At 37.9% G+C, this 9,271-nt stretch overlaps 1 protein-coding gene across 1 annotated transcript in view; it reads left to right on the forward strand.

The window, feature by feature from the left end:
• Positions 1–9,271, forward strand: part of TMC1 (transmembrane channel like 1) — a 307,101-nt gene that overhangs the window by 105,051 nt on the left and 192,779 nt on the right. The window lies entirely within an intron of this gene.

A 9,271-nucleotide genomic window follows, 5' to 3' on the forward strand; every position in this document is an offset into this window, starting at 1 on the left:
AGATATAGTTGCTAAGACCAGATCAAGTGCCCCTTCTCTTGCTTTGCCTGTCTGAAGTTGAGTATTTTGTTGTGCAGTGTACTCATGAAGAGAACTCAAACAACTCACAGTAGATAGCTTGAGACAGGCTGAAAAGTTCTTGAGAAACCCAAGAGAGATCCCTGGCTTTAGCTGGACTTTTGGGCAGCCAGAATGATTTACTTTTCCACAGAGAGAACCTTGCTCCAGAGACTGAGGGATAAACTGAAGGAGGAAGAGGACATGTCCTGGTAATCCACTGGTGTGAGCTGCTGCTTTAAGCAAAGACTGCTGCTTCCCTTCCTTATTTTCTCCTGAATATACTCTACCAGCGGTGTCTCCCAGGGACCACCAGAGCTGTGGCTGAGTACAGGTAGGCAATCGGATGAATTTGAGGAGATACCAACCACACAGCCTTGCACTGCTTGTCACGTGAGAGTTCGTGTTCTGGGGATACAGTCTCAGAGCAGAGACCCAGAGGTAGATTATGCAAATGATAATTTATGATAAGGATACAGAACACTCACAAAATCTAAAAGAAACAGCTCAGCCTCAGAAAGAAATCAGACCAGAGACTTGGATACTTCTGCCCTCCTATGTATCTGATTTCAGTTTTTTTGTTTTTCCTCTTTCTGTGGACTAGTTTTATCTACTTTTCCATGCACAAATGGAAAAATAAAATTGCTGAAAGTTCCTAACATTTTATGTTCCACCTTCAGCTACCTGGAGAGAGATAGCTGTTTCTCTTTCATTCTCTTTTCCAATTCCAAATCCCAAAGTCAGATGCCTTTTCTGGCCCAATCAACTATAGTCACGGGATAGGGCCGTGAAACAAAAATACAGTATTAGAATCCATCCCTTTGATCATACAGACTAACAGCAGTTCACAGGAAGGTGGTATGAATGTGGAGCGAGGTGCTGAGCAGACCTTATAAAAGGGCTCTACCAAAGGAAGCTCTTTGATATAATTCAATTTGTTATATTTATGAACATTCTGGAAAAATTATTCACTCATACAACCAAGAATTGGTAAACAATTAATTTAAAAGATTGCATTCATTAAGAAATTGTGTTCAATTTGTAAATAGCTAATATAGATGTGGATTATATAATTTCTTAAATTTATGTTTAATATTTAAGTCTATGTACTATTTTGGTATATATAGAAAAAAATTCCAAATATTTTGAAGACCATCATCAGAAAAATATTTATAAAAACACTGATAGAATCATACAGATTCAGTTCTTGTGAGAATGTATAGTTCAGCTTCCTTACTTTACTGTTAAAGAAACTGACAACTTGAGTCATAAGATTATAATGACTTTTTTTAAGGTACTTTCAGGTTTTCATTCTAAATGCTTTAAAAAGTCCCTAAAAATAGTGGTTAAGAAATAAAAAAGACCAAAGACCAGTAATGTAGCTGACAGCATGTTATAGAGGTTTGGAGTATTCTAAGATATGGTGAAAGAAAAAGACTATTATTAATTTTTTTTTTATACCAGAGCAGAAATGGTTTATTTTCAGTATCACTATTCTTGCTTCAGGTGTATATCTCTTATCTGTGAAGTTGATCCTTGCAAATTGCCCTAATTCTTAGACAAAGACAGTTGATTCATGGGTCTTTTAGAAAGAAAAACTAGTTGGGTGTATTACAGCCACATGAATCATGTGGGATACTGCTTAAAACTGTATTTACCATGGGTGAAAGAATGTTTTCAAGGGAAACTATGAGTCTACCTTAAATTACACTGTTCACCTCTGTTCAAAGGAGCTTACTGATGTACTACAAAAATACCCTTCTAAACTGTTAGCATTGCAGGAAGAAGCTCTCCAAGAGTTGCAAGTCATCTCTGAAAGTTTGGCTTTCTCCTGGAAGCTTGTATTTCCATCATTGTTTTAACTGCCTTTTTGAATCCTCTTGATATGAAGTTACATGTCTTCTTGCCTTGGCTGCATTTAACCTTTTTCACTTAGCACCTTTCTTTTTCCCTCTAATCCACCCTATAAACCATACTCTAGTGAGGGTACTTGATATGCCAATTGTGTCCTCTTACTTCTTGCCTCGAGAACTTTCAGTGGCTCCATATTACTTCTAAGATTAAATTTCAGCCACTCCTTCTGAATTTCAGTGTTTAACAGTCTGATATATCTAGTTGGCCTTGTTTCTTCATATTTTTTAATACTGGTCCTTTACCTCACAGAGGAAATAGGAAGATGGTGTTCAGGGTGTGCCCTAAACATTTCATGCTCTGTTTCCACTATCAAATTTTACTCCATTTATTTTCCTTTCAGAGGCTGACATGACTCTTTCCTTACAATGCAGATACAAAGGTGGCCACATAAGTAGTGAAATCAGAGGCAGCCCGGCCAGCTTTCAGCCAGGAATCTGCCTCGGGGAGGCTGATCTTTGGTTGTGCTTGCCCTATGATTTTAATTTTTTTCTTTTATTCCCACCCTCTCTTGAAGCCAGTAGCTAAAAATTTTCCAGAAGCTGTTCTTAGTCTTTATCCTTACCCTTACTGTTTGGAAGCTGACCCTTAAGCCTGTTCCTGCCTTTACAATCTGACCCTGTCTCTGCTGTGACTTGTCGGTAGTCATTTATTTTTGTCCTGGTCATTACTTCCAGACTTCATCATGTCCATTTTGACGCCCCTCCCTTAGACTGTTACAAACCACTAGTGCTTACGCGAGAGGCCACATGCCGTAGCACAGGCTCTGTAACGGAGCTATCCGGGCTTGGAGCCCAGCAATACAGCGTGCTGGCTGTGTGACTGAGGCACGTTACGTGGCCACTCCATGCCTCAGTTCTCTTATCTGTAACGTGAAGCTAGAATAGGACCCCCCCTTAGGGCTGTTCTTATACTCACTAGTACAGTGCTTAATTATTCTTCTCACCTTAGCTGGTCTACCTCCACGGAATCCAATCGCCAACACCATTGCTCTTCATTAAAAGCCCTTTTTTGGGCTTGGCCAGCCCATGAGCTGGATTGACTTTTTTTTCGGTTAAAATTTGCATCTGCCCTCTTTTTCTTTGATTTTTATCTCTAGCCCCATAATCTTTGATTTCTATCACCCACGTGGATGGCCACCTTTTCTGAAATGTCTTGGTCCTCACTGAGCTAGCCACCTATTTTGATGTCAGATCTTGTACTGATTAGCACTGTCACTTAACCAGTTGTTACTTCTATAGCTTAATCTCTGCAACCAAATTTAAAACTTGTAGGTGCAAAGAATCAAAGATCATCTTTTGAAAACATTTATAACCTACAGAACAGTAGGTTTGTAACAATAATGTTTGACTGAATTATTTTAATGACTACACTTCTCTTAAAGAGCATAGAAGACTTCCAGGATGGTTTTGGGAGTATTGGCTTTAGAAGACAATGCTTGATAGATGAAAATATCCTGATTGCCAGTGTCCCATATGCTTCTCAAGAATGAAGTATTGCTAGTCTGAAATATCTGAAGACAGGAAGAAACTTCTTGGCATCACTGTCTGTGTCTTTAGGAATAAGTGAACTCACTTATTCATAGGCTCTGTACAGACACAGCCTCCAAACTGAAAAAGGCTATAAAGAAAAAGGATTATGATAAAAGCAAACAAACCAAGTGAAGTATTTAGAGTGCTAGACCCAAAGAGTCTGACCTAGGAGATGACTTCTGATTGAAGTTCTGACTCATTGGGCAGATCATCTTTCCCCTTTGGGCCTCAGCTTCCTGATGAAAATCTGGGCTAGATTTTGTCTTGGTTTTCTCTATGTGAAGTTTTTGTTTTTTTGTTTTTTTTTAAACCAGGGTTTTGCTTTACATTTTATCTTTATTTTTGTACTTTTTCTTGTGAGATTACCTTTGAACCTTGAGACAAACTGGTTCACTAAACCAGTTTCTCCCCCATCTCAACCAATGACACCACCAACCACAACTGGGTAAGCCAGAAATCTCAGACTTGTTGATTCTTCCTCTTGTTTTCTCCTCCCATCCACTCTGTGAGTGAATCCTATCAGTTTTTCCCCAAATACAGATCCCAAATTTATCTTCTAGATCTCAGACCTATTCATTTCCTTCTCTCTCTCCTACTATCAACTTAATTCAAGCAACAACTTTTCATTTATATTATTGAAATAGTCTTCTTAGTGGTCTTCACATTTTCACTTTTGTTCCACTTCCAACCTAGTCTCAGCACTGCAGCCAGAAATATCTTGTAAAAACATAGATTTGATGACACTTTTCTAGTGTGTCTATCATTGACATTGTTTAGAGTTGCCAGGGCACGGTAATAATGGAAAGCAGCCTTTGCCACTGCTGTCTTGATGAGACGTTAGGGGGAGCTTCATTGGGGTGAGCCAGTGTGTATGGCCCTTCTAGCCACTGTTTTCAGGCAATTAAACAATATATGGCTATTAAGGGTTGAATTGTATCCCCCAAAAGATAGATTGAAGTCCTGGCCCCAGTACCAGTGAATGTAATCTTATTTAGAAATAGGATATTTGCAGATGTAATCAAATTAGAATGAAATCATACTGGATTACAGTGAGCTCCAATCCAGTATGACTGTTGTCCTTATAAGAGGAGGAGAGACTAAGACACATAGGAATAAGGCTATGTGGTGATGGAGGCAGAGATTGGAATCATGTATCTATTAATGAAGAAATGCTACGGATTGCCAGTAACACCAGATGCTAAGAGAAAGATATGGAATAGATTCTCTCCAAGACCTTCAGAGAGAGGAGATGGCCCTTCCAATACTTTGATTCCAGACTTCCAGCCTATAGAACTATGAAAGAACAAATTTCTTTTGTTTTAAGCCACCCAGTTTGTGGTGAATTGTTACAGTAGCCCTAGGAAACTAAAGCAGTGGTCCTGCATCTTCTGCCAGGGGATCTTGATCACACTGGTAAACAGTAGTCTTGGTTCATCATAGCCCAAATGTGCAAGGGGAAAAGGGACTGAAAGGCTCCAAAGATCTTAGTGTGTTTGCTTGGGAGCTCTTCCACAGGAAAAATAGACTCCTGAAGATTAATTGCTGCAGACATTCTGTGCTTTGGACAGATTTGCACTTGTCTCTCCCCACAGAAGTCTATGCACTAAGAAAGGTCCAAGCTGAGGAGGAATTCCCCCAAAGAGACTTATAAGCACCAGGGACCTCTGGAAAACAAGCAGGGAGAGGGTTAGAGCTGGAGACCAAAAAGATCTCTGAACTTCTTGTTATTGCTTGAATGTTGGGGAGGGGTACAAGCACTGTATTTAGAGGATGTATCATGGATCCTCATTTGCACTTTGAGTTGTGGCAGGAAGCTCTGGTTATGGTACAACTTTGTTAACATGGAGCACAGGAAATCTGGAAATGAGTCTGCATTAATCGGAATTAGCTAACTTAAATATAAGAATCAGAGAATACTTTACAAGCAAAAAATGATAGCTACATTGAATTTCTTGCTATTTGTAAAACTAAACAACCACCCATGTTTTTTGTCCTGAGGTACGATAATAACTAGATTTTAGCATTTTCTGTTCTGATTTATATGGTTGTTCTATTTATTATATAAAAAGTATCAGGATACTCTATCTTCTTTTTCCATATGATGATCTATTTTGAAATTTAAATATTACAAATGTATATATAAATACACACACACACACACACACACACACACATACAGTTGACCCTTGAACAACGCGAGTTTAAACTGTACCAGTCCACTTAGACACGGATTTTTTTTCAATACTAAGTACTACAGTACTATACAGTCTGGGATTGCTTGAATCTGCAGGTGCAGAACCACGAATATGGAGGAACAGGGTGTACAGAGGATCAATTATAAATTACATTCAGATTTTCAGCCGCAGGGAGGGTTGTCTTCTCTAACTCACCACATTGTTCAGGGGTCAGCTGTATGCAGTAATCCTCAATATTGCATAGAATGTCCTTTTAGGGTTTAATTCTGTATACTTACAAATATACATATAATGTTCCAATATAAAAAGCATATTTACATGTCAGTTACTGTGGTTTTTTTTTTTTCTGTTTTAATCACCCAGGATGAAGAAAACTGTATGTAGAGTTAAATATCTCATTTGATTTCTATTCTATTCAAAAAGAAATCCATTTATTTATGAAATAACCCAGTTTTGAATTCTCTAATCTTCTCTATTGCTAGATCTTGGAAGAAATAAAATGAACCATGAAATAGAAGAGAAAGTAGAATTTACACCACAATAGTGTGTTCATATTTTATCAGAGCTTGCCTATACTTCTGCTGATATATTTTCCCCCCAGCTTGGCATTTTAAAGGCTTATTTTAAATTTATCTCTCCTGTATTAACAGGTGATAAGTGGCCAACTCAATGTATAGAAACTACCGTGGCTACTTTCATCTGGTATTTTCTCTTAAAGGTAATTGGATTTCTGGGGGCCTAGACACATAAAGATTAGAAATCATGCTGGCAGTTCTATATGAAGCCATCTCAATTTATCCTTTCAACACATTTTTTGTGTGTGTCTAAGTACAAGTGTATCCCTACAGCTATCTGAAAACGAATTCAGTTTTTAAGTTAACTGAATTTTATGCCTGAATATTCCTTTTAACTTACAAATAGAAGTCCTTTAAAAAAAGTGATTTGCAACTGCTCCATGTTCTCAAAAAGAGCAGAAAACACTTAGTATGCCTTCGTAATCCATGGCACACACAGTCTTGACTTTTGATTCTTCAAAGTCTTGATATTTCACAAGCTTTAGTTCCTATTCTTTTTTTTTTTTTTTTTTTTTTTTTTTCCCATGCACAGAACTGACGAATACCATTGTGTTGGTTCTTGCCGTTTGGTCTTCAGCTTTTCTCAGCTGTGCTTATTTGTTATTGAATGATTAAGGATGGTTCTTTCCTACCAAAAATGCTTCTCAAGTTAAACATTTTTTCCTAAATTCTTGCTCCAGGCTACTTACTTCTGGGTTCAGTGTTGTTACAGCTTGCTGAGCATTCCAAAGGGCTGGTGTCCAAGTTAGCCAAGGTTTTACAATGTTGACCATGTTGACCTGAATTCTTTCCAGATGCATCTTTGCATACTTTCAACAAGAGTGGTTATTTCTCATCAAAAGCCTCAAATCTGATATGTATATATAGAAATATCAGGACACAATTATCTGTTTTTTCTTGGTGAAATCTTGATCTTAGCATTTTACCCTCCCTTCCTAGTTTGCAACCTGACCTTTGGAAGTTAGCAGAGAGTGATAGAATAATGGCTCGTGAGAAGCAATGGGACATGGCAAAAACAATCCCTGGAATGAAAGTAGGGAAAGCTGGCACTAGGTGGGTATTGACCACTAACAAGCTTGAAGGACTCTGGTATATGACTTTGTGAGTATTCCTTTGTCATCTATAAAATAAAGGTGTTGGATCAGGTGATTTATATGGGGCTTTCTTGCCGTCTGATATTCCCTAACCCATGACAATAGTTAATGTCTCTAGAGAGAAATGGGGGGTAAAAAAATTCCTGAAATTTACTCAGCTTATTTGCTCCTAAATTTTCCCAAATTCTGAGTTGGAATATCTTGGGTAAATGCTGTAAGCAACTAGATTTCCCTTGACTTATGAGAAATGCACAAAAGTTGACCTTCCTTAATATAATTATTAGCAAAAACATATAAATGACACACTGGAATGTCAGAAATCAATAGCTTCATTTTTCATGTGCATGAATGTTTCTTATTAAGATTAAAATGTTCAACAGATATTATCTCATTTGTTCTCACAACAACTGGGTGAAGTAGATGGTAGTAGTAATCCCATGCCAATAAGTGGAATCCTTTTAGTAACTTTCTTTGGATCCTTTTGGCTTTGGGCCTATTAGATAATTTTACTCAGGTAAATGAATTCATGAATAAGGTTGAAAAAAGGCAGGACTATTAGCAACATCTTATATAATTGGGAAATTTTATGACATCTGAGTGATTCATTCAGAGTCAGATAGCACATGGATTATTAAATCAATGTCACCAAATGAACCTTTCAATGCTTTGGGTATGACTGCAGAAAAATGAAGATGGGGCAGGAAGTGGAAAGTAGGTTTGAATAGGAGGGGTGGCAGTTATTAAAGAAGGCTGTTAAGGATCCTAAATTCTATTTGCATGAGTGTTCTGTAGGTTTGTCATTAGTTCATATATTAGTTCATTCAAAAATATTTCTTGAGCTTATATGTACTATCTTCTGGGTATCGTAGGGAATAGGGATACACCAGTGAAGAAACCAGATACATTCTGGTGGGAGATAGGGGAAAGAAACTTTATAAATAAAAAGCAAATTAATAAATATGATTATTTAGATTAAGATATATATTAACAAATACTACAAAGGCCGTAAAACTAAGTAATATGATCCAAAGTGACTGAGGTGAAGCCAGGGGTGGCTATGTTAATGAGGTGCAACCCTCTCTAAAGAACTGACTTTGGAGATGAAACCTAAATGATTAGAAGGAGCCAGTCACAGGAACATGGAAGAGGAGCATTCCAGACAGAGGAAAAGGCAAGCGCAAAGACCCTGAGGTAGGTAGAGTTCAGAATGTCTGAGAACAAACCACAAGGCCAGAATGATTAGAGCAGAGGAGGTGGGGCCCTGGGAAGACAGAAGGCCTTGTAGGCCAGGGCAAGGAGTTTGTATTTCAAGTGTAATGGAAAGCTATGGGAGGATTTTAAGCAAAGGAGTGGCATGGTCTGATTTACATTTTTAAAGAGCTCTGTGAAGAATGGATTACAATTATGGAGGAATAAGAGTAGAAGCAAGAAGACTGTTACCTTAGTCCAGATGGAAGATAATGGAGGTTTGAATTTGAGTAGAAACAGGGGCTTTCCAGGAGAGAAATTTAGGCCTGATATTTAGATTAATGGATCAGAACAAAGAGGGAAAAAAATGGACCCTGAATCACTGAATTATTACGCTCTGAAGATAGAAAACTAACAAGGAACAGAGGAAAAGAGGGGCACCAGGTTCTGAAGCACAAAAACTTCGGGGAAATTTCTTGAGTTTCCCTTAGCAGAAATACTGTAAGTTAAGAAAACCAGATTTCCTTCAGTAAAATAGAATCTGTCGTCACCCATGCAACTGGTCATTATTGGCAGAGGAGGAGTGTGAAGAGCAGGAGGAATCACACCTCATACTATGAATGATAATTGGCTTGAAATTCAAGAACCACAGATAAAGATAGTTTTGATTGTGTCCCACATATGTGACTATCGAGTTAGAATACAAAAATAACACAAGG

The sequence above is a fragment of the Camelus dromedarius genome, chromosome 10 (genome assembly GCF_036321535.1).
Source record: "Camelus dromedarius isolate mCamDro1 chromosome 10, mCamDro1.pat, whole genome shotgun sequence".
Classification (NCBI taxonomy): Eukaryota; Metazoa; Chordata; class Mammalia; order Artiodactyla; family Camelidae; genus Camelus; species Camelus dromedarius.